At 39.8% G+C, this 26196-nt stretch overlaps 1 long non-coding RNA gene across 1 annotated transcript in view; it reads left to right on the forward strand.

The window, feature by feature from the left end:
• LOC121333709 overlaps positions 1-26196 on the forward strand; it is a 159124-nt gene that overhangs the window by 127142 nt on the left and 5786 nt on the right. The window contains exon 2 of the long non-coding RNA XR_005952351.1: positions 3754-4048. This is a non-coding gene — a long non-coding RNA (uncharacterized LOC121333709). The remainder of the gene's footprint in view (positions 1-3753; positions 4049-26196) is intronic.

Here is a 26196-nt window from a genome sequence, read left to right on the forward strand (position 1 = left end):
CTGGGTGCCCTCTGTCCCTCCACACAGGCATCTGCTCACTCAGAGAAAGGCACTGTTTCCCTGGCCTCAGCCACCATGTCGTGCTTGCTGCAGCACTCACTTGCCTTTTTTAAATGCCACCTTTCCACTTGGCCCTTACCTACACTCTGGACTAGAACATATTGACAGAAGTGTCTTTTTTCTTCCCATTTGTCTCCCTGGGGACTTTCTCTCACTATCAGGTCCTGGCAATAGAGTCTAAGATCAGAAATGGGCTCTGCCCAACCAGTGCCATGGCTTGTTTCACCTCCCTGTTACTTTGGTGCCCAAGGTGCTGCAGTAGGGATCCTGTCTGGATCAAGGGCTTTACCATGGAGAGTGCTGCCAGGTTTGGATGGGACACCAGCTGTACCATTCCCTCAGGGAATGAGGGCTGACTCGGTCCTAGCTTGCGCTGGTTCTTAGGCTCACAGGACACCTATTTTCTCAAAGAGGATAATGCTACTATTGAAAGGATATAAAGGTGAAAAGAGAAAAGACGCATAAAAAATGGAATAGGAATAGAACATATGCATTAGTCAGCCTTTTCAATGAATAATAAAAAGCATTTTTATGAGATTAAATTCAAGTCTTGTGTAAGTGAAAGAGGGATACTGTACTTGCTTTCTGTAAGATACTGAATTTTATCTAACCAGCATTGCATTCTGTAAGAAAAAAACACTTAAAAGTTGCAGAAATGTTGACATCTTCAAACCTACCTCTCCTAAATTGTTTTTAATAATCTGATAGTTCCTTCTTACACACTAGTTTGCTTTCATTTTGAAATCACCTGTTGTTGACTTGCTTTCTTTCTATGGTTGTTTTGTTTTATTGTTTTGCCCTTCAAACTGCCCTTCCCTAAAACTTCTAGAGATATTTTCGCCACTACAAAGAACTTCAACACTGTTTGGTATTCTGCCTTGTAAAAATAAAGTACAAAGCAAAGCACATTAAAATATTAATACTTTGTTGTCACACTTTTTAAAGATTGCACTGTTGGGGATAAAAACAGGCACCAGCATGAATGTAAAGGAGTAATAGTGGAAAGATAAAACAACAACAACTTATCATGCTGAAAGAAATCTTTCTTTACTATGTGTTTGCTGAAATCCATTAATATAGACTCAATAATTCCTTTGCAAGAATTTGTGAAATCTCTCCACCTCTCTTTGTTCCCTTAGTCTAAATGTTCCCATATTTCTCTGGATGTGATACTTGGGGGATAAAGAATTCCCAGTATATGTTCATATCAATAAACATATTGGATGAACTGAATATATTCTGTAATCTGCTTCATACAGCAGCTCTGCTAACAGGATCTCATGGTTTCCTGAGCTCTGAAGATATGTGAAGCATCTGTCTTTGCTAAGAAAATGAGGCTAAACTGTAGATCTTTTTTTATAAAGCATGAAAGCAGTGTGGTGCAGCTAAGCTACTGTCAGAAAAGTAACTCTCTTCCTTAAAATAACCTGTCCCTTTTCACAAAGACCTGGTGTTTGCCACTTAGATAGGGCTTACTAGATACAGGTTGGAGTTTTTCAAGGGGAGAATTAGATAATTCTGCTCTGTGACTGCAAGCTAAGGTAGTTCTCAGGGCCTTGCCCTTTAACTTATCCTATCACTATAACTGAATAAAGAGCTGACCTAGCTCAGATCTTTGACAGTAATCGTGTGTGAGCAGTTTGGCCAAGATCTAGTGTTGTACTTTCTGCCAGGTCACAGAGAGAGAAACCTTGAGGTCTTTTCATTTCTTGCATCTTACCTGTGCAACAGCAAGACAGCTTAGTCAGTGCTGAACAAATGCCATGATCTGACTAAGGATTTATACACCACAAGGGAAATGTCCTCTTTCAGACACTGTGATGTTCTGGGGAGTTCTTTCACTCTAGAGCCACAGAAGTCAGTGGAAGCCCTGCCACAAATTTCAGGGTCCATTCCCTTGTCATCAACCTTGCAGAAATCCTCTGTGTTTCTCCTACTGGGCCATCAGTAAAGGCACTCAGGAGAAACCCCTTTGAGCCAGCTTCAGTTACTCAGTTATCCCATCTCTTTTGTGGACCAAAACTAAATGGCCTCTTTGCTGCTTTGCTCTTCCATGGAACTTAAATGTATCAGTTAAAGCAATTATAAGGTTTTGTCAGAGGCATCCCTTTTGTACCAAAAACAGTGTCAAAGATACCTAGGCAATTCCTCTGTGTGGTGGTTCTGGTTTAGAGTGCACCCTTTCAGCCAGACAAATACCTGCTCTGTCTGAAGTTCAACATGATAAAGAGGTCAGGAATAAGCAATAATTACTGTTACTGCAGGGACAGAGCTTAAGTGGCTATGTGTTCAAGTAGAAACTCACATAAGATCGGAGCAAATGACATGAAGCTGTGTCAGAGGAGGTTTAGATTGGATATTAGGAAGAAGTTCTTCACCCAGAGGGTGACTGGGCACTGGAACAGGATCCCCAGAAGACTGGTCATAGCATCAGCCTGACAGAGTTCAAGAAGCATTTGGACAAGGTTCTCAGGCACATGGTAGGATTCTTTTCAGGGCCAGGAGTTGGACTTTGATGATCCCTGTGTGTCCCTTCCTATTCAGGATATTCTATGTTTCTGTGATAACCGTGGGACTTTGTTGTCATTTTAACATCTTGCAGATGATTTTTGCTTTTCAGAAGGTGGCTGCACTACCCTGATTCCCCTACCTGTCGACACAGCTGGTTGGGTTTCTCGTGGCCACCAGCCCCGCTGGCCCAGGCACCCCAAGCAGGGTGGCAGAGGGGGATTGCTGTCACTGTGAGGTCAGGCTGTTCTCCTGAGTCCTGCCAGTGCAGCACAGGCTGGGGGAGCATCCCAGCTCCTCCCTGCTGCCCTGCTGAGGGCTTCTTCCTTGCAAACCTTCCCTGCAGGGCAGCTAAGGACATCCGGATAGGGTGACAGATTCCGGGAGGAGGAGAGGAGAGGCGGGGGAGACCATCCCCTCTCTGCTGCTGCTGCTGCTGCTGCTGGAGCTGTGCTGGAACCGGAGCCGTCGATGTGGCTCCCCAGAGTTAGTTGCTCGGCAACCAGAATCAATTAATATGCTTTGCAGAAAGTGCAGGGAAAGCCCGAGCTGCTGTCAGTGAGCAGGCAGGAGGCTGACGGTGACTCAGGATCCCACTCCTGCCTGACACCCACTTGGTCCCACCCCATCTTCTCCAAACACTCCTTTAGCCACCGTTCTTTTCCCCTTTCTCCTTCCCTAGGGTATTTAATGTGTACGTCCCCAAATTCTTCAGGCAAAGTACCTCATTGTTCAAGAAGCCTCCTGCTTCAAGGCTTTTGCTTTTAGAGTCTGATTTGTATTTTTTGGTTATTTTCAGATTTTCTTCAACACTTTTCTAGAAATTCTAATATTCGTGTTCTTTGGGAAGGGGAAGGGATAGCTGGTTTTTGTCAGATGGTTTTAAAGATGCCTGAGGATGAAAAGGGTTTTTTGGTAGTATACAGTTGAGGAACAGCAATGAAAATGCATCATTGTAAATTGGGAAAGTTTTTGCTTCTTCCTTTGTTACAAATGATCAGCACTGCATATATGAGACCAAAGAGGTAGTATTGATTGTTGTGAAACACCTAGATAATAGAGTAAATGAGGGGGTATTGTGGGATTTTTATATCTTCTCCTTTTCAGTGTAGTAATTTCAGGGCTTTGGTAAGGTATTATTTTCTTTCTTTTTTTCTTTCTTTCTTTCTTTGATTTTCTTTGGAGTCCCTCTGATGACACCGCGAATCTGGGAATGAAGAACTTCTTGGAGCTGATTGGAAATGGCATTGCGGAGCTGAAACTTAACTGGAGGAAATACATCTCCTGAAGAAGAAAATATAATGCACTGTAAGGATCTGTCTTCTGGTGAAAAATTCAAGCCTAGAGAAAACTTGTCCGCTTTGTTAGGAAGAATGGGTTGGACAATTTTCTTCAGTTCCAAAGGATATCTGAATGCCATGCTGAGCTTAATCTCTGCAGCATGCTCTGTGCTTCTCATCTCTTCCTGATGCATTGCATGGTAAGGCCTTTTTCCTTTCTTTTAATAATAACTATCTGATGAGGTGAGAGGTATAAAAAAATAGCAATAGTGAAATTAAAATTGAAAAAAAATGTACAAACATAACAAAAGAATGTCTGCTTCCGTGGTTGTTTTCAGGAGCAAGAGTCCTGATTACTGCAGCAGCTTTGTAAGATCGTTTCTGTCTTTCTCCCTTGCTTTGTGACAGTGTGTATGCGTGTGTGTGCTTGTGCACACCTGTGCTGTCATTTGCACTTGGACTGGAACATCTGCAGCTGCACTGTTCGTGTTTCCATGCTTAAGAGGATGTTTAGGAATTCGCTTTGACATTTCTCTCTTTTTCCCTCCCTCCCTCCCTCCCTCCCTCCATTCCCCTCCTCCTGCCTCCTCCTTCTCTTGCTCTGTCTGTTTCTCTGGGGTTATGGTTCTATACCTTCCCTGCACCTCAGTCGTGCACTGACCACTAGAAGGCAAAAATGGGAGGAAAAGGAAATCGTATATCAATGCAAGAATGAGTAATATTATTTTAGTAAATGAAAGCTACAGAAAGGTTTTGAATGTCTGCGGTACTGGCAGGTACAAAAGATTTATTCTATTTTGTTTCCATGGGAAACAACTACCAGACTTGCAGACTTGGATGCTGTGTTTTAGAAGCAGTGGGAGACAGATCCTCTTACACATGTCAGAAAGCTGAAAATGTGAATTATTATCCAGGTCATAAAATAAACAAATCCCGTATGGGATGTTCTCACATCAAGTAACTTTTTCTGTGTATTAGAGGAGTGCAGAGAATTATTAGAAATACCTTCAGTGGGCATTGCAAGATTTTTTTTGTTAATAGCTGTAATGTGGTTTTGTCTTCCTGGATGAAGGGTGCTAAGGGAGTACAAAGAGATATAACTACCTGACTTACAAATACTTACGGTCATTGTCAAGAAATTGCCTAGGAGATCAGGAATTGCACATAAACTGGGATGGAAGAGCAGATTTCTTTTCCAGGAAGACTGGTTTATTTGGGTCTCTGTTTTAGAAATTACGGTAGAGCTAAAAGATGATATAGCGGTAATGTGAAACATATGCATTTTCTTATGCATCCTGGTTGATCACTGAGTTTGGAAAGTTGAGTGGTTCTTGAGTAAACTGTGGTAAGGGCCTGCCTCCACTCTGAGGGCAACCCCTTGGAAATCTGACTACTTTTGATGGAGCCGGAAAAAGATCAGGAGTAGGTTTGTGTGGCAGCTGTCAAGGACTGTGCAGCTGGCTATGGAGAGGACAGGTTCCTGGCAGCAGGTTTTCAGGATGGGAAGGGTAAATAAAGCCAAATCACAAAAGCCAGGCCACAGCAGGACTCATGAACAAGAATCAGAGCTTAAATACGATTCAAAAGAAGTAATTTTGTCGTAGTTTCCAATAAATCTTCTCCTTGTATGATGGAGGACTCCATAAGGCAATTTTTAAAGAAAGAATGGTAATGCAACTTCTTCAAATCACTGCAGCAGGAGGAAGCACAGATGAAAAAACACATTGTAGTGTGACAATATTTCAACAGGGTTCAGAGGAATCAGCCTTGACTTTAGGAGTAAAGGTTCAAATCACATATACTTGTGCATTGAAGCAGAAATTTTGTGTATTTTGCTATCTAAAATGTGTGACTAGTGTAAGAACCAATAAGCAAAACTAAAGAAGAACACAACCCACAAATGTCATCTTCACTGTCAGAAAGAAGCTCTTACTTGCAGAACTCATCCCCTCAACTCTCTATGTGAACAAGGACTGCATCCTAAATTCAAGTTGCCCATTGCAAACCTCTCTTCACATCAGAAGTTCTATGTCAACCAGGGGAACAACTTGAATGAATATAATTGTATAACCCCAGCTGGAAGCTAAACACTGCAGGACTGCTTGCTCACTCCCTGCTGGTGGGACAGGAAAGAGAACCAGAAAAGTACAAGTGAGAAAACCCATGGGTGAGACAAAGACTGTTTAGTAGGTAAAGCAAAGGCCACACACACTCAAGCAAAGCAAAACAAGGAATTCCTTCACCACTTCCCATGGTTCAGTCATCTCTGGGAGTCCCAGGCTCCATTGTGTGTAATGGCAACTTGGGAAGACAAATGCCATAAATTTGAACATTCCTTCTCCCCTTTTCCTTTGTCTTTCCCCTGTTTTATATGCTGCTTTATGTGTTTTATGACACCATATAGTACAGAATATCCCTTAGGTCAGTTGGGGCCATGTGTGCCTGCTGTGTTCCCTCCCAATTCCTTGTGCAGCCCCAGCCCAGTCTCTGGTGGGGTGAGATGAGAGGCACCAAAGGCCTCGGCACTGTGGAAGCTCAGCAAGAGATAAAACATCTCTATATTGTGAGTATGCTTCTAGCACCAAACATAGCCTCATACTAATTACTAGAAAGACAATCAAGTCTCTTCCAGCTAAACCCAGCATATTATTCCTTATTCTACACCACTTACATCAAGCTCAGCTACCACACTATCCAATACATCCTCATTAACCAACCCCCCTTCCCATTTTTATATATAACATGCAGATATCACTGCCTTAGTCTATGCACCACCCTTGTAAAATATCCAGAAATGTCCACAAAATCTCTATTAATAGAGTTTGTTTAGTCCATGACTTGGGGCTCCATCTCTTACGGTGGTCACTCAGAATGGGAGAGGTCAAAACTAGCACAGTGAGTAAGAACTACTCATGTGGATAAATTGTAAAAGGTTTTGTAAGACCAGGCTCTTTGATTGTCATGGCAACAGATTTATTAGGCTTCAGGCATAATTTGGATTTTCCCTCTAAACAAAATCATTTTTCTTTTTACCTATGCAAATCTTTTGCCTTGTAATTAGAGCAAGAAAAATAGGTTAATTACATTCTTAAAGATCCTGCAGCTGTAGAGATACATTGTTAGAGAAAAATTATCAGAGTATGCAAAAATTTACCTTTATTAGTGGCCTCCAAAATGAACTAAAGTGTATTCTTATTGGAAACATTCATTGCCTTATTATTTTTCTGACAATATTAACATTGCTACTGGGTATTGTCAATTCTTCCAGGAACCCATCCTGGGTTCATTTGAAACATCACTGATATTACAACATACTCTCTGTTATTAGGTTCAAGGATACTTACCCTGCTTTTTACTGCATTAAATATGTTCATTTTTTAGTTAATACATGATGTTTAGCTCTTTAGTTGATCCAGGAACATTTATCTTTCTTTACAGTGTAGAAACACAATATGAAATCATAATTATAGTAAACTTCCTAAAGAATATCGATATATATTGAAATAGGAAGGATAAAATCATCTGGGTTTCATTTCTCTGTGCAATTTTGCATGCTTATAAATGTCTATATTATTAGGATATATATTGCATAACAAGCAATATTTAATTAATTATCATTTGTAAAGAACAGTTCCGTTTTGCATAGGACTTTTACTCCACAAGGTTATGCATTATGGTAGAAAGAAAAATATTTTAAAAACAAGCATAGCAGCTTAATATGTACCCAGTACACTAATGCAGTAATGGGTTCATTTGTTTATTTTATCCTTGTAATATACATCGTGATAATAGTGGGCTCTTTTCTAAAGAGTGTGTATTTTGAGAGAGGAAGGTTTACATCATACAGGGTGCTCATTTTCTTTAGCATACATTACTGCCCATGATTTGCTGTGACGTAAGACACTTCAGTGGCATTTTAAATCATTTTAGAACTTGTACAACAGCTGCATTTGGCTTTCTCTGTCAATTCTAAAGCAAGTACAATTAGTAATTTCCTTTTAAGTTGTTTAAAGGTTCGATGCTGAGAACACCTGTATTTCATTTCAGTCTGTTGGAATATTTCTTTAGATAAATAGTATGAATTAAAGCTTGAACCATCTGCATTGTCAGGGAAGTTATACTGAGCAGTGGAAATATTTTCCACACCTGCAGCAACTATTTCCAGTCAAGAAAAATGTGGCGCATAAGCAGTCCCTCTGTTCCTGAATGTCTTGAACTGTCTTGATTCAAGATCCAGCAGAAACCTGATTTTTGAAAGGCCTGCAAAAAACCCATAACAAATTCCAAATGAAACTTGAAGTTTTGTCGTTTAAGTGTAAATGTCCATAGAAAGAATATTTTTTGGTCAAGTAATTTCTATAGATCAGCATCTGTGTTTTACATAAACCAGAATCAAAAATTGAATTTTTTTTAAAAATGAGAAGTTCTAAAAATCAATATGTTGGGAAATACTGATATCAAAATGACACAAGATTCTTTTTTTTTTTTTTTTAAACAGGAAAGTGTTCTGTTGTGATTTTTTTTCACTAGATCTTTTATATTGTCTCTCACAAGTCATTCCTTTAACTAGAAGCTTTCTGAAGGGTCATCTTTAGCACTACATATTGCCTAGCCCCATATTACTGACACTGAGCAGCAGTTCTCACCAGGCCTATGGTAGAACATCATCTCTGATGGCGATTCCCTCCTTTAATTCTTCTTGTGTCTTCAACAAAAAGCAGGCCTCTATATTTCTGTGTTTTACAGATATCAGAAGTAGTGCTTTTTATTACAAAAGCCTTCAAGAGGCCTTCAAAAGGCATGCAGGAAAAGTAGAATTAATCTAGTATTAATATCCTTATTAAATAGATAAGGAAGGGAGCAACAAAGAAACTGCCCAAAGCAATACTGGCAAGGGAAGAGTTCGGAATTGAACCCAAATGTCCTTATTCTCAGTTCATCACTGTCCCTGCAAGGTTGATCTTCATTTTGTTCATTTCTTTGCTTAATGGCTTATATTTGGACTTTTAAGTTAATACTAGCTGAAGTATCAAATGTGAAAGGGAATTACTGATGCATACTTCCTTTCCAGTCTGACACAGTTGTCCTAAAAATTCTTTTTTCTCTCCTGAGCCATTCTGTTTGAATGTAACCATTAATTATGTAATTGCTTTGCTACACAGGGGAAGTAGATCCTATATTAAACAGAAAGTTGCTAAATATAAATATCCTAAACCTGCCATACAGGTTCTGGGGGATGTACATGTGTACCTGTTTATGCTGTTAGGGTTTAGGGACAGCTGTGGAGCTATGCAATGGTTTTGAAGGTTTTTGGTAAATTAAGCAAATTTCAACACAGAAAAAAAAACCAGTTAAAAAGACTGATGTCTAGAATCCACACAGGTCATTATGAATCCAGCACTTGTGGGAAAAAGATGTGAAAGAAAGAATGTGATACCTAAGAGTGATTATTATTATTATTATTATTATTATTATTATTAACCCTGTATGCCTCCTCTGGTCAAGGTAATCTTTCAGTTTTGTATCCTCTTTATGAGAAATGAAAAGATGGTTTGCATGGAAAGTACTTAGTTGCTAAAATTGCATCTCAAGTTGGGGGAGAAATAATCTGACTTGTCATCTTAATACAATCTCAGAAAAATTTTCTACATGTCAAGAAGGAAAAATAGCTTTTTGCAAATATGCCAGAGTTTTGGAATGAGTTCTGCAGAAGAATATCCCAGAAATCGGCCTCACATCAGTCTATTTGTGCAGCTCCAGGTGTTAAATGCCTCCGGATGCTGACAAGTACAGGACTTGCCCTATTACCAAGTGACATATTAATGTAGAAGAATATGAAAGTCTGATTAAAAACAGTACTTTACTGGAAATCTCATCTCACTTTGTTTTTATTCCTGCAAAACCTTAAGAAGAGAACGTAAAATGGACCTTACTGCACCAAGTATAATCTTTTATTTTTTCTGACATAAACTTTTTACAGGCTTATCATGGAACAATGTTGGAAAGGAATGCTTTTGTCAATACATACTCCACTGTAGTAAGGAATTACATAACTTGCTTCAAAATAATATTCTCCAGTGCACAGACCTCAGCAGCCAGGAGGATCACTTGCACTCTAATTTCATCTACAGTGATGGTGCAGAGGGTCATCTTCAGCCTACCTCAGCCTTCCGTACTAAACTAGACTTAATATTACCTGTAAATATCATAAAAGAAGATCTGAAAGTCTTTTCTAGCTAAGGTGGCAAATTTTGCCATGGAACCTAGGATATTAGAGTACATTGAGGTATTTAAGTTCAAGCACATGCAGGTGCTTAAGAACTTAACATATCACATAGACTGTACTTATTTTTTAAGACAGAGGTAGTAAGGTATTCAAATACCTTTGAGGATCTGACCATGGGGTTTATAATATTTGTTTATTTTCCACAACATTAAGAGTCAGGAAAGTAAATCTAATTATTGTAGTTGGGTAATTACTGACACTTGACAGGTGAAGTGGTTTTTATTTGGCTGAGAAATATTGGAGAACAACTGAAGTCCATCAACATAAATAATGGAAAATAAATAATGAATTTCATTCATTGTAAGAGCCTCAGAGGATATTAATGCAATCCATATTCTTAACTTCTGAATTCTGTAAATTTGTGATTTATCATTTTATGTATATGGCTTTAGATACTGAAAAGCAAGACTCTCTCCTCCACGTGAAACAGTGATACATTTGATGACAAAAATTAGGACTTTATTTTGACACATCCCAAAACTTCGCAATACTGTATGCAAAGTGAGATTTTACTGAACTATTTTAAGAATACCAGAAATTTTCCTTTAAGACAATCCTAATATTTGAAAACAAAACATATAACTTTTTAAATGGTAAATCTTATGACAAGGCTGTCTAAGACCTGTGTGTTGAAATTCCTTTCTTTACCTTGCATCTAAAAAAACATTGGGTAAAAGGTTTTATGTACAGCTGTTCACAGTAAATGAACATATAAAAGTATAACTTTTCACTGAATACAGAAGCACTGCAAAATACTTAGCAGAGGAAGGAGGATTTCAGAAAGGCTTTTAAAAAATTCTTGAAAGTGGCTCTTAATGATGACCACAATGGGCCTTAGGATAGTATTGTTTCTGTGCTGCTGAACACAGTACTTGTTCTCTGTATGTATTAATGAAAGCTAGAAAACAAACCTTTCTGTAAGGAAGATTTTCAGTCATGTCATAACCATTTGGTTTGGGGTCCTGTGACCTCATTCCATAGCAAATGGAAAGTTGCACCAAAATGCTCTGAAGCCTGGCACAGGTGGATGAGTTCTGAAAACACTGCTGTGGAAATGTATGGCAATCTACACTCTACCTGCTCCTCTGGTGCCATTCTGAGGTGTTGTTGGCTCAGCATAAAGGTAACCATTGCATCTTTGACATTATTAATGTCAGCATGTTTTAATGTCTCATTTCACTGGGACCACCCTGACTGAGTAACGTGATGTACCTCATTGCATGGTTTTAGTACATGAGCACTTCAGAGGGGATTGAGGAAGGGCTGGCCATTCCTAATTGTTATGCCACAAATTCTGCCTCTCTCCATGTGCTTTCAAAAGGAATTTTAAGGGATCACTGTTGTCTTTCAGTTTAGTTGATGGCCCCACCCTGAAAACCATGCAATGGATGTTTAATGCTGAAGGGTCCCAAGTATCTGCTCCATTCCTCACTGAATTTTAGTAAGCTAGTAAAAGATGACAAATCACATCTACAGTGTTTCAAAAGGGGAGATAGATCAAAAGCATCACTAAAAAAACCTAAATAACCATAAGCAGACAATGTGTAATGGTGCAGAGAGAATCCTACAATGGTTTTGCTGAATCTATCTCTAAATCCATTTCTGACCTCTCATCTGGCTTTAATGTCAGGAACACTCATGTTCCTTACCTCACAAACTCTTCCAACATACAGTACCTCACATGGAGGTGCAGCATCTCCCTACAGAAGTCAAGTTGCATGTGAAAAGAGAAGCAGCCTTTCTGAATCCCTCCAGGTTAAGCATGTGAATAGCACAGTGTGAATATGATGCAAACAGACAGGATCAATAAGCAATTTCTTTCATAAAACAGAGACCTTCAGTTAAAATCAGTTAAAAATTTTTGCCAAGTTACAGCACATGAATTACTGTATATCTAAAGAATCTGGCATCCTCTTCTCCTTGCCCACGTCTCTAGCAGATGCTTGTACAGATTCATCTTCCCTTGTTGTTTTTTGTGTTTATCCCAGTCCATGTGGACATACATGGTTAAATCCCATGACAGTGCATCTGGGTACATCCATGCATTGCACATGGATACAAACCAGGATTCTCACCCCTTCAGTGCATACGTGCACATGTCCCTCCTGTGAGGGGTCACACCTGTGGGATCTCACCAGGGACCTGATCTCCCAGTCCCCTGTGGCTTACAGACAGCTCCCCAGCCCTCAGTAATACTGTTAAAACCAGATTTCTCATCTGCATAGATGATGTGTGCACAAATCACATCTCTCATGTAATTAAAAAGCCAGCCAGCATGGCCTCATGGGCCATGGCCATGTGCCACTTTGTCTCTAGGTCTATGTGCTCTGTCAGTATGATCTTGTGGGCTATACCCATCACAGACCCTTCCTGCTCCTCAATGCAAAGCCCAAGCTCTGTGCTCAGATTTCAGTTTTCACTCATATGATGACTGCTACTCTGTTATAAAACGATCCCATTGAGATGAGCTGAGATGCTTTGGGTAGCTGTTTGGGTAGGGAAATCACAACCAGGTAGGACTCTTCCACTTCAGCTGCTTGCTTTGCTTTAGGCTTTGGGTGTGAAACACAGTACTTTGAACATGAACATGCCTGTGTCCTCAGTGCTGGGGTGAGAGCTGCCATCCTAGTTGTGATTGTCACAGCTGCTGTGAATTGAACAGGAGCCAGGATAAAGCACTTAAGAAAAGTCCCACAGTCCCAGTTCCCACAAACACAAGAGGTTGGGCCAAAGCTGCTATCTGCTTCACACTTCTTTTTCTCCTGGTCTGGAGGTATAAAGTCCCATCCTCTTTGCTTTTACAAGATGTAAAGATGCTGATCCTCCTGGAAATCAGGTTACCATCACTGTGGGAGGCAGCTTCCAGATCTGTTTGTCAGGACTACTGAACCTTGCTTGTGTGTCCCAAGGTGAGGATTAATCTGTTAATGTTTGTAAAAAGCTATGTAAATGATCTGTATCATGCTGACAGGTCAAGTACTGCATTGCTCACTGGCTGCTCTTCCTGACAGCTTAAGATACATGCCAAACAAAGCCTACTCTTTCAGACCATGTTCGCTGATGTAGTTTGACTGGCTTAACCCTCTCAGGATTTGGACTTAATGCTGCTAGCCTACTGATTGGGTGATAAAGCACAAGTATGCAAAGCTGGTGCTTTTCACATAACCTAGAATTCAATATAGACATTGATTTATGCTCGCACAGGACCACGGGCTCAAAGAACACCTCTTGGATCTGTTACAGTACATGTGCAGTTCAGGTCCTGAAGGACAGTGGAAAGCAGTGAGCCAAGCAGGACTCAGAGCTGTCCTTGGCTGTGGGCAGGAGGCAGCAGCAGAAGCTGCTTTTGTGAGCCACTAGCAGGATTTGGCCCTGCTGCACCTGCAGGAGCTGCAGAAACTCAGAACATCTTCAAGGCTCAGCAAAAGCTCACCTGAGAATGTGAATCCTACCAAGAGGAGGGTGTGCTTGAAATTTGGGAACCTTTTTGTTTTGTGCTTATCATATAGATTGCAGCTAATATCAGTTATTGAGATCAGGGTCTGACAGGGGTAAATATTGAAGAAATGATAAGCGAAACAGCCTCTTCTAGAGAATTAAATTCTAAGTGAATGCAATTCCCATAACTAATGCTGCAAGCACACAGAATGCCAAAGAGATAGTAACTAATTTCACTGTCTGCTTGACTACCTACTTGGTCCCAGTTATTAGAATTACATGTGGAACTTTATGTTGATTTTTGGTATTAATGATTAATACTTTCATTATCTTTAAAGCCTTTTGCAGAGAGGATCACTTGCAAAAGAGGGTTTTTACAGATGTCTCTCTCTGGGTCTAACTGTACTTTTCCTTAACTACCTAAGCTAGAAGGCTGTGCTGCAGCAAGATGCAGGGGCTGTTCTCATTAGAAGCTGTTACTAAACAAGATTAGGATTGACAAAAGATTGGGACTTTCTGTGAAACTTCATGGTTGCATGGTCTTCTTTGAGGTTACTGGAAGTGATAACTTATATTTGGCTCATTTTCAGGGACTAACACAGGGCTGTAGAGTCAATATGTACTCTAGCAATTTGGGTGACTAGGTTACTACAAAGTATATTTTTTTTTTCTCCCACTGTTGCTCATCTGGGAAACTTTTGATTTCAAAGCCTAATCCAGTACCTGATGGTCAGTGAGAATTGTGCCACTGATTTCTTCCACAGCTGGATCAAATCACTAACTTGTTTCATCTTCACCACTGGTGCAAGTTGCTGTGGTAGGAAATACAAATCTACCTTGGCTTTGCACTTTGTTTCTTTATCTGGAACTTACTTTCCATTCCTTTCCTCTTCCTATATTTATCTGCCATATACTTGGTGCTTCAGCAAATGGTCAGGGCATATCTCTGTGTCTCTGCACAATGCCTTTGCACACACACATCTCCACTGGTATGTGAATTGCTGCTCCACAGCTGGGTATCTCCACGATTTAGCACACCTCTTGTTTTGTTTCTCTCAAGCAGCCTGTTTGTCAGCTGCAAAACTCCATGAGAATAATTGATAATGAAAGGAACTGATTTCTTCTTTCTCCTTGTAAAATGATAGCACAACTCCATTTTAGGTCTTTGCTTACACTTGCACTAAGCAATGTGTATCAATGTACCCAGCTGGCATTGATCTAGCTGGATCAAGTAACAGGCAGGGGAGAGGTGGTAGGGCATGGGCTTCAGAGTGCACCTCAAGGGGATAGCAGGACTGTGGCTGTGGTTTCAGGTAGCTGTTCCTCATGGGTGTCCAGGCCTTTTATTTTCTAGGAGACTTCTGTTCCCACCTGGCTAGGTGGCAGTCACCTTGGGCACAGTTGTGTGTGCAGCAGTCCCGTCACTGTAGCAGAGAATTAGCTGATGTCAATTATAAATGACTGCAAGCTGGAAAATTTGGAACAGGATGAATTTATAAGCCTTGTTTGGGAAGTTTTAAATATCTTGTTTACTGTGCTGTTAAAAAAAAAAAAGGTAAAATATTAAAAAACAATGAAGACCAATCATCTTCCCTTGATGTGATGCCTAGTGATATTCTAGTGTTTACAGTTTTGACAGCAAAATGACACAAGAAAAAAAATCAAAATTAGCATTTACAAGAAATCAGGAATGAGAAAACAGAAGGAAGACAGCAGAGATTTGTGCTAACAGAGGGATTATGGCTTTCAAGAAAGGGCAATGTGCCATCTATATAGCACAGTCATTTTTGTAAATCCCTGTTTTCCTTCTTGGCAATTACCACCTGGCAACAGTGAGGAAGAGGCAGCCCATACACTGCTTTGACAAGATGGAAATCATGTTCTTTAATAAAATGTTTAGTAGCTCTGCACAGCATTGTCTCAGCAGCGTATGACTGGGGAGAGAGTGCTAATATGAAAGGAGGGCAAAGACTCAGTTTCTCAGAGCCAGAATTGTTCATGCTGACCAGCTTCCCAACTGCAAAGGGTGTCCCTGTGTTCATGAAGGCACACTTAGAACCCCAGAGGCCCTGACTCCTCAGTCCCCACCTGGTGCTCTGGCCACTAAAACATCCTTCCTGTGACAGGGAACAGCATCCACCAAAACTGTAATTGCAAGTGCGATGTAGAAGAGTTTGTTCTTAACTGGTTGGGCAGTGTACAGAAGGTGGCACGTGTTGGTTAAGCATGGTGTACGTGCAGTACAGAATACCCATGAGAAAGCTATTCTGTTCTTAAATATTAGCAAATATCTGCATGTGGTGAAGTGCTGTGGATTTGTAAGTCATGCACATTTTTTCCTCAGTAATGTTTACTTTAGCCCCAGGGACAATGCAGAGAGTAGTTGTGACCAGAATGGATGACTTCATAAGAGGAGGGAACTCACCCAGCCTCACTGACAGATTTTTATGAAGGGTTTCCCAAAGCCAGCCTGCAGCAGTGCATCACTACAGATATGCTTCTGACATTTGTAGTTCAAGAAGCAGCGGTACTAAAAGTAAAACACTGACAGTGGTTTCCATTAAAAGCCTGATTCCTGGATTATTTCTGGGGGTTTCAGTGTAGCTATGAGCTGTATGACCCTAAGCTTTCTCTTGGAAGGACTCGACCAGCCTGCATCTGTCTTCCTTTCCACCCCTGCCAAACAGTGCTGCAAGCTCCAGAGAAGCAAGGGCTAGAGAAAGGAACCAGAATTTGGGAGCAACTGTAAGAAAGAGACACATGAACTCAAGAAAAAAGACTCAGGAGTCCTTTGAATGTTTACTTTCAGAAATAAGCAAAAAAAATTCTCCTGACAAAACATTAGCTTCCAAAAAAATTGACAAAGTTAATTTATTATCCATAAAATAGATTATCCTTTTGGAAAATTACCTGGAGTCTTTCTTATCCATGCAGAAGAGATATTGCCCAATATTCCTCTGGCTTCTGCCATAGGTCCTAGTTTGATTACAGGCATGAAATGTAGGTAAGTGTAATTATGATACAGGCAGATTTATGTGTCCCCAGGCAGGTTTTAAAATAACAACAAGAGTATAAATATTGGATGCATGGAAAGGAAATGTCCATTATTAAAATCAGTCCACAAGCTGGTACTGTGAAAAGCTTTCTTCTTCAATACTGCTGTCAGCCCCGCTGAGATTTTAAATTGGAGTTTGTCTAGTGTAACTCTCACTTTCTATTTAAAAAGCAAAGCCAGAAACATTAAACTTTTGTCTCAGGTTTTTAAAGTATAGGAAAGCTAATATAATTGCTGCATTAATGTAGAGTTATGAGATTTTAGGCTTCCCAGTTTTTGGCAAAGAAGAGTTGTGTCTCTTGATTCATGGAATAAGATATTTCCCAGTATAAATTTGCCCTATTCTTTCTCTTCAGAAAAAAATCTGCATCCCTTCCACTCCTCTGGACCATTTGGCATGGCTGTGTGGTTTGTAACTGCCTGTGCTTCACTCCAGGGCTGGCTGCACTTCAGTCACCAGTCACTGTGCTGAGTTTCTCTGTGAATTATGGGATTGTGTGCCTGACATCTGGAGTTCTAAGGAATTGAGAAGTAGAGTTCAAATCTCAGAAAGGCTAATAGAGATGCAGAGCCAGGTCTGTGGTCTGGCTGAGGCAATGCCCATGCCAAACTCAACAGAACAAGTCACTGGGTGAAAAGAACTCTCTCCCTTTGGACCCATGGCATGCACAACATGGCTTCTGGCGTCAGCTTAAAAGAGAGTGGTTTAGAGGGTGACATCCCTGCGAGGAGCACAAGGGTTGGATATGCCACCTGTGTCAGTGAAGTTTGGCTGGACTGACAGGGCAAGGAAATTAGGACTTAGCTTGAGTTCTTAAGCTAGACAGGTCTGTGTGAAAGCAATTAACCAGCTGGGAATTCTTTGGAGAAAAATTACTTCAAACAAAGATAAATCTTTGGTAGGTTGTTTTTGTCAGGAGGAAATAGAGAGGATTTTGTTTAAGCATGTTTTTATGAGCTGTGTTAATTTATTTTCATTCGTCATTGGTATTAATCAACACTGGATTGACAACACAATGTCATTATTAAGGTTTTATTAATAATCTTTAGCAAAGTAGTTAGCATATTAACAAAAAGAAACCTGCACATTTTATTTGGTGGTTTTTTGTGCCCCTCCTTGGAGTCTCTAGAGCCACAGATCAATTGCTAGTGTTTAGTGACCTTCTGCCCAAGAGAGTAGGGCCTGTGGGTGGCTCTTTTTCTATGGCTGACACTTGTACAGTGCACAATCTAAGATGACACTGACCCTTTCAGCCTTATAGAAAAAATATTCTCAGCACAATGGATTGTTCTTGAATGTTTTCTGCAGTGTACTGTTTTACATGCCCAAAACTTTTTTTCATCTTGAGTGTATGTCCAACATTTCCTCTCTGCTCTCTTTGTTGCATGGGTTTGATTGTAGCCAACAGCAAAGGTCAAAAGACATTTTACTGTTTCTATTTCTATGTTTCTGTTAAGCTGAATTAAATTGTTGGTGCTGCAAAGTGACTTCTTAAAAAGCTTATGCTGCAACTCTTCAACCAGCATAAACTGAAGATGAGCTGCAGCAGTTTAAACCACAGGGTGTAGAGACAAAATGTGGTCCAAAGAAAAGGGTGCTGATCTGGAAACCATGAAAAAAGGTTTGGTTCTCTGGAGCAGTGGGCAGCTTCATGAACTTAGATAAAATTTTTCTTCTTCCTCTAGCTCAGGTTTTCTGAATGGGTGGTAGAGTGACAGTGTATTTTTAAAACACTTTGCACATTCAATTTTTCAGTCATGTAGTCTTTTTTCTTTCACATCTAACATTCATCAGTATGACTGCCTGATTAATCAACATTACAGATAGGTCTTAAAATCATAATATATGGAAATGCTATGGTATCCTGGAATAGGCTAATTGTGTTTACCAGTGTATGTGAGTATTCATTAGAAGGTGACATTTCTCTGTTCAGCTTTGGAGCAGCACTGACTTTTGTCCAACAAGCAGCCTTCCATTTCTTTCCTACATAGTGAAGAAAATCCAAACATTCTCTTAGACTATGAATTATTTTGATCAGCATTTCCAGGTTAACCTGAATTAATGTTCAGTTCAGCCTTCAAAAAGCCTTCGGAGAAGTTTGGCCGAAGTGGTTGGGTTTTTAAATCTTAGATTTTTTTCTATTTGTTAGAATTTCTTCAAATGTCATGAACTGAAAAGATCTGACTATCTCTGCTATGATTAGTGTTCACTTCCCAGCTGTGTTTCCTGAGGAAAAGTCTTTTTTCTCATCAGAGCCTGAAGAACAGGACTACCATTTTCCATGGGTTTTAGATGGTCTGTGACCATAAGCTTTTTGTTCCACTAGTATGGTCAGTTCTCCAAATCAGCTCATCCCAGCACTCTTTGATGCTGCCTTAGAGCATGATAGGGAAAGAAATGGATCAAAATCTCCCTAGAGGATCACCTGGCTTTAAAAACACAGGTAAAGCCAAATGGATACTTCACAAATGTGAGCAAAGTATATTAATGGAGAAAGCATCAATCCTATGTGCATGGTATGACAGCAGCTAGAATAAAACCCAAGTCTGTGTGAACATACAGAACATCTTGGGCAACAATTCATAACACATAAACACTCTTTTGAAAACAAAGTTTAAAGAAACATTATCCAATGTACTGTTTCCAGGCAATTTGCTATTTATTTACTTGTCACACTGGTTCAGTGGGACTCAATGCTCTCCCTGTGTGTTATAAGGCTTCTGGGACCTACACACAATCATTTCCAACGACCAGTTTTGCATAATTCAGATACTATGAATATTTTATTTATTGTTAGCAGCCTCTTTATTGCAAGCAATATTTTTAATTAATCCATTATATGTTAAAAAAAAAAAAAAAAAATAAAACAACTAAAAAACCAAAACACAACCAGGATTAAACTTGGCTCTCTGTTCTGGGGTCATAAATCCAGATTAGATTTCCTTTTAGCAGAAATTTTACTCGAGGTTTTGTGAATGAAGTTTGACTTGGTGTCCATTGAAAAAAAAGTGGCAAAATACACATTCTTTTCCTGAAATTTTTGTGAAGAATCACCAATATGCTAGTGAATCCTCTAATACAAAAAGTCAGTGAAATTTGTGGCTATGTTCTTGGTCTTACATTTTATATGGTCACTGTTTTAAATTACTAGCACTACATTAGAGTATGTCAAGATGCATCATATAAACAGATACAATTTACCATGACCTTGAGGCAACATGATGTGTATGTTGCATTACATTAGCTATCCTTATATAGTACAGTGCCCACTGCAGACAGAGATTTGGGTTGTTAGCGTTGCATTACATTAGCTATCAAAGTATGTTCCTTATATAGTACAGTGCCCACTGCAGACAGAGATTTGGGTTGTTAGGCATTCTGTACAGTTGGGAGACATATGCAAATAATCTCTCCAGATCTGTGGCCACATAAGTTGTATCTTTTTAAAGAGAATAAGAACAAGTGATAAGAAAAAAGAAAAGAATCCAAGAGGCTGTGCTCCATAGGCAAGGTGAAATCTTTTGGTACCCCATGGAAACCTCTGCACCTCAGGAAGAACATAACCATGAGGGCGACCAAGGAGGGGAACAGGTTGCACAGAGGGGTTGTGGAGTGTCCATCTTTGATTTTGAAAAACTCCCTGGACATGGTCCTGGCCAACTGGCTGTAGGTGATCCTGCCTGACCAGGCGTTGGACCAGGTGATCTGCAGAGGTCCCTTCCAACCTCAGCCTGTGATACCCACAACAGCAAACACTTGCTATAGCAATGTGCCAGTGCACAGGGGTTAGGAAAACCAGCTCTTCCCATGCTATTTTCTTCACTGCCTGTCCCCATGGCCTTGCCAGAGCATTTTGTGAGTTAATTGTGACCTTTTCCCTCCCAAATCCCAGTTCTCTGCTCTGCCATGGAGCTCTACTGCAAGACCTGAAGATGTGTCACCTTGCCCTTGTGTCTTCCTAAATGTGTTCCTCCTGGCACAACCAGCTTGTTTTCCCAGGAGCAGGGGACCTGCACAACTCAAGCCACCATCTCTCTTCCATGCCATGCTCACTCAGAGCACGAGCCAGAGGGGCAGCTGCTCCCATGGATCAAGGCCCTGACTCTCCCAGCTGTGCCAGGTTTGTGAAAATCGACCTTCAGCAACCCACTTCAACCTTCTGTTCTTCCTCCCTCCCTTTCTTATACTTCATACTGTTGTAATTTTGCAAGCTGCTTGGGCTAGGTATCATTCTCACTATCTGTGTCTGGTTTCTAGCCCAGACGTCAGCAGGGGTTGCTGCATGCTGCTGCAATATAAATGACTAATGATGATGATAAAAGGTGTGGGAGTTGGTTGCCTGGAGTGTTACCCTACTTTGACAACTTTGGTTTAGAAACCAGCTTCTTCCTCAAATTATCTGCTATTTTATCTTATTACATCTAATAATTTACAAGTAGCAAGGGATTTTTGGCTGCCTCCATTTTGGAGTGCTCATCCCAGGGCTTTGAAAGAGGCTTTAACATTTTCAGAGTTTGGATGGTGTGGCTGTGACAGTGCCAATAGACTTCAGAGTTGCAGGGTATTGGAACCTTTAAAACTCAGCTGCGAATGCATCCTAAAAGAGGCATTCAATAGGGAAGTGCTCTATTTTTAAATTTGGACTGATACAGGTAATAATTACACACAAAACAGTATGTGAAAAGAACATTATCAAGGTTGCACAGCTCAGCACTTGAAGCTAAGAAATGCTGTAAGCACAATTGTCTCTACTCCATTAATTTTCCACCTTGCACAGGTGCATCAGTCACAGACTATTTTTGCGCAGGATCCGAGTTTCACTTGGTGCCCATAATAAATGACTCAGTTTGTGAGCTCAATACTTGATTTTCTTTTCCAGGCATAGTTCAGACTCTGCTGTGAAGGCTAAATTATTTCCCACTGGGGCATTCCAGGGTGTTCCACCGTGCGGGTCCTTGCCACGTGCGAACACTGACTAATTTCCATTTATAGCATCTTAATAGCAATTCTCAGTATCATTGCTCCCTGGTACAGCTGATAACCTAGGGCTAAAAAAGAGCAAGATTACAAGTATCCATAACTGTGGATGTCTAATGTAAATTTTTCAGAGGACCTGGCAGCACATCCTGCAGCTCCTATTACCTTGCCCTACACTGCTGGCCAGCAGTTGCCACTTTCAAGTATTCCAGCCCCCAGGAACACAGACCAGGGGAACAGGTTTGAAAAGGACTGTGTGAGCAACTTGTCCTGTTCCTCAGAGCAGCATCTCAGACCTACAGACAAAAGACTGCTGTTCTTTTTCTCAGATTCTCCTGACACCTCTAAATTATGACATTTAAAAAAAAAAAGAAATTGAAACATTCTACAAGAAAAAGCTTTCTTTTTCTTCTCTTCTGTGGCAAATATGTGGTGCTCTGAATGAAGCTGTAATTCAGTGCATTCTAAAGCCTACCTGATAATGCATGAACAGATGGAGGCTGAATTCTTTCTGGATCACCTTTAATCGTGGCATTTTTGGGTGGACTTTGTAAATTAATGACAAAAACCCAAAGAATTGATTTTTAAAAGCAAAATGAAAACCTTCTGCTGTTCAGATTTTCTTATGGAAAACTATCAATGTCATTTCAACCTATTGGAGTGCTGCAAGGATGCACTGGGCTAGGAGAGTAATTAAATGGGAAAAGAAATTACAAGATAAGTAATTTCCTTTACAAAACCCATCACTTAAAAATAAACATATTGAAAAACCTTCTTCAGCACTTACATCAAACCATCTCAGTCACAGCAAAGTTGAAAATACAGTCCTTGCTTCAAAGTGAAGATATTTGAGTATTTCACAGAAAGAGTTGTCAGGTTTTTATATGGATTAAAAAATTGGTTTACAAGTATCATTCCTATAAACAGCAAAGTTAGGTGATTTTTTTTCCAAAGAAATATTTTTCCTGAGGGAAATGGCTGGTAAGTATAATTTCAAACCAAACAGTTATAATTTTAAAATTATAAAAAAACCCTGAAGATAGTTCTCCTAAATCAGAAAGTGTCAGTTGGTTAGATTTATTTGTAGTGTCCCTCAAAGTACCTATAATTAGTAATTAATTTTGGAATAAAGATATAGATGGAAGTAACAGTGGAGATTTTAGGCTTTATAGATTGTTGTTGTACCTACACACTAAAAGACCTTTCCTAGAGAAACTCTACTTCTATATCCCTCAGGCTCCTGAATGCTCTTCTGGTGCACATTTGCTTAGTAAGGAGGGGTCACATCTGAGTTAAAGGTACTTTGATCCATTACAGGCCAAATTATCTTCTGGCCTTGGCTGAACTTGGAGATAATATATAGCAACAAATTAATATAAATTTATGTCACTTTTCCTTCTCTTAATATTTCTTAAATGTCTTTGAAGCAGCTCAGTTTCCATTCCAACATGCAGTGGTGAGGGCAGATCTTCAAATTGCTTATGACAGAGGTTATGTGCCTTCTGGCAGATAACGGAGACCTGTCTTTCTCTGAGACTTGGATATTGCATTTTTTCCTTGTACAGGGCTCCAGTGTATTTTTGCTCCTAAAAGAGAAGCCTGGAGATGCCCTTGAAATAGAAAAATAGTGACATTATAGTGATACTTTAGCATCTCATTCTTTCACAAAGCTTTCCCAGCTAATACTACATTTATCTGGGAAAAAATTTGCAAATTTGAGGAGTTGTACAGATTTATTTGTTGGTTTATTTATTTATTTTGTTTATTTATTTCTTATATCTGAATTTTTCAGCATTGAAATGTGCTCATGATAGATTTTTATTGCTCTGCTTTTTTAACCTCAGGAAAGATGGAAGAGAGAGCTCTGGCTTCAAACTTCAAATCTTTATCATAATTTCTGTTGTGTGGTAGGGAGAAGTGTTAGTTTCTTTTTTTCTTTTTTTTTTTTTTTCTTTTTTTCTTTTTTTCTTTTTTTTTTCTTTTTTTCTTTTTTTCTTTTTTTCTTTTTTCTTTTTTCTTTTTTTTTTCTTTTTTTTTCTTTTTTTCTTTTTTTTTCTTTTTTTTTCTTTTTTTCTTTTTTTCTTTTTTTCTTTTTTTCTTTTTTTCTTTTCTTTTTTTCTTTTTTTCTTTTTTCTTTTTTTCTTTTTCTTTATCTTTGAATGAAAAGTGTCCTTTCTGCCAACCTTGATATGTGTGAATGACAAAATCTTTGGAGTAAGCACAGTACAGCTTCAGCTCACAGGCTGGACATTAATACCTGAAGCCCAGAAAGGTTTTGCCATCTGCTGCTTAAAACTTGTTCATATTAACAGAAAAAACAGAGAGGAAGGCAAGAAAAATAACCAAAAGCAGGGAATAGCCTCTGTACGAGGACACCACCAGACAGACTGGGATTTGTCAGTCTTGAAAAAAGATGGCTACAAGCATATGGGAAGAGACTTACAACATTCTAGGTGGCCTGAAGAATAAAAGCCAATTACTCATTTTGTCCCAAATTGCCTAATGAGGAGTGAAAAATAAATTCAAATAATAAGTGGATACTTTTTCAGAAGTCCCTTAATTATCTTTTGACATCATTGCTAGAGGACACTGTAGTGACAAGTTCACTGAAGGTTGCAAAATACCAAAACAGAAAGAAAACAATATTGGGTACCAAAGTCAAAGAATAAGATGCTACTAAAAATAGCTGCATCCATGCACTAATTTAACTACTGACTACTCCTGGGATAAAGTTGTTCCTTGCTTTTCATTTATTCAACCAATTTTTCCATTTATTTTCACCGCTTTTCAGGTTGAACCAGAAAATTGGTAACCTCTGGACTTGTTAAATTTGGACTTTTAATCGTAAATGCTTCCTCCAGTTGTGTTTTATGTAGACTGTTAATTTTGATCTGTAACAATTCATTCTTCATAGTGAATCTCATACCAAAAGGGAAAGGACTGTGGGTTAAAGGGTAATTTGCTCTCCCTTTGGTCAGATTTGTTTCTTCCACAATCCAGGAAACTGGGACTTGTGAAGCCTTAGGAACCCTGACGTGGGAAGCCTTGCTGTAGGTGGAGGAACCAAAGGCTGTCAGTGAGTCTGGGGATGGCACTGCCTGCACAGTACTAACAGCCTGGTGCTGTTAGGACATTATTCTGCTATGAATTATAGCTTTGTTTCTAACATAAGGATATTTGTATGGAAAATATTTGATTTCTTAACAATAGAGCTTAGGTATATGAGTATATCATGGCTGTGAGTAGTCCCAGAGACATAAACGAGGAGAAGGAAAACTGGCTGCAAGTCCTTTTGCTCCCCTGAGTTCCAAGCTGCCTGGGGGACAAAAACTGCTGCCAGAACAAACTGGATCAGACCCAAGGTGAAGAGCAGGATGAGCCCTGTAATACATTACTTATTTAAATTCTGCCCTCTCAGAGTAACCTCTTTGCTGCTGAGTGCTTCCCTTTATTCTGGAGGGGGTCTCACATTGCTGAGACCTTTGGAAATGTCCTGTAGTGCTATAAATAGCAAGTATTTCCCACTGAGTAAAACCTGCAGCATAGCAGCAGTCTGATGTGGGTTTATTTTCCTGCTTGAGGACTACATAAGTGCTTGTGTCCTCTCTCTGCTGAGACATCCCTTCCCTTTAGGCACTGCTCTCTCTGCTCACTGCTGGGGAGTGTTATTGAACCTGGCTCACATTCCTGTGCCTTCTGATCTTCTTTTTTCTAATGAAAGACCTCCCCATGGGCACCTTTCCTAATTTTCCCTCTCCCTTCTCTTATGGCAGGTCTTTGCTTCTCTTGAGTATACTGACTTCTACTGTTTATTAATTTCTGCTCATTCCATTTTGATTCCTCTGTTATTCATATATTCTGTGCAGTGCCTGTGCACACTGCTGTGTCTGGATGAGCTTTTAGTCAAGCTTCTTATAACCTCAGAGCTTTTCTTGGCTTCATCTTGCACTTACATCATGTCTAGTTCCCTGAAATCCAATTCTAAGAAGAAAAGCAAATGTGGTTCCCTGCACCTACCAGTGCTTCTCTGAGGATCTTGACTGATAGCTGTGTTACTGGAGTTTAGGAGAAGACTGTCCAGCAAAAACAGCACAAGGATCAAGTGCAGATACAAAGTCGTCACAGAAGTGAGAATGTGACAATGTAATCCCTAGAAAAAGAACAGCAAACAAGCACAAATGTGTGTGCCAAGCGTGCCTTCCTCCCGTACATCACAAGCAGCAGCACTTAATGCCCTGCTCAGCATCTCGCTTGGGGGCTGTCCAGGATTTAAGCCAAGCACCCAAGTTCCCAAGTTTGCCCTTGGAAGAAAAAGAGGTTTTAAGTACTTACTAGGAGGAAAGGAACAAAACTGCATTTGGCTGTGATGTTCAAGTGAGGTTAAATCCTCGAGGAGCCTCTCCTCCCTGTTTGGTAATTCAAGCACTTGTTTGTGAGATAAGGGAAGGTGTCAGCTCCAGCAGCATCTGCACTCACACTCTGCTGTGTATGATTTCTGTGCCCTCTTCAGTTTGCTAATCAAAACAAGTTTCCGCTGTGTGTTTCTTATCCCCAGAGGGTGGAACTATCCTCAGAAAATTAAAGCTCTCTT

The sequence above is a fragment of the Onychostruthus taczanowskii genome, unplaced genomic scaffold, assembly GCF_017590055.1.
Source record: "Onychostruthus taczanowskii isolate IOZ18803 unplaced genomic scaffold, ASM1759005v1 scaffold1, whole genome shotgun sequence".
NCBI lineage: Eukaryota > Metazoa > Chordata > Aves > Passeriformes > Passeridae > Onychostruthus > Onychostruthus taczanowskii.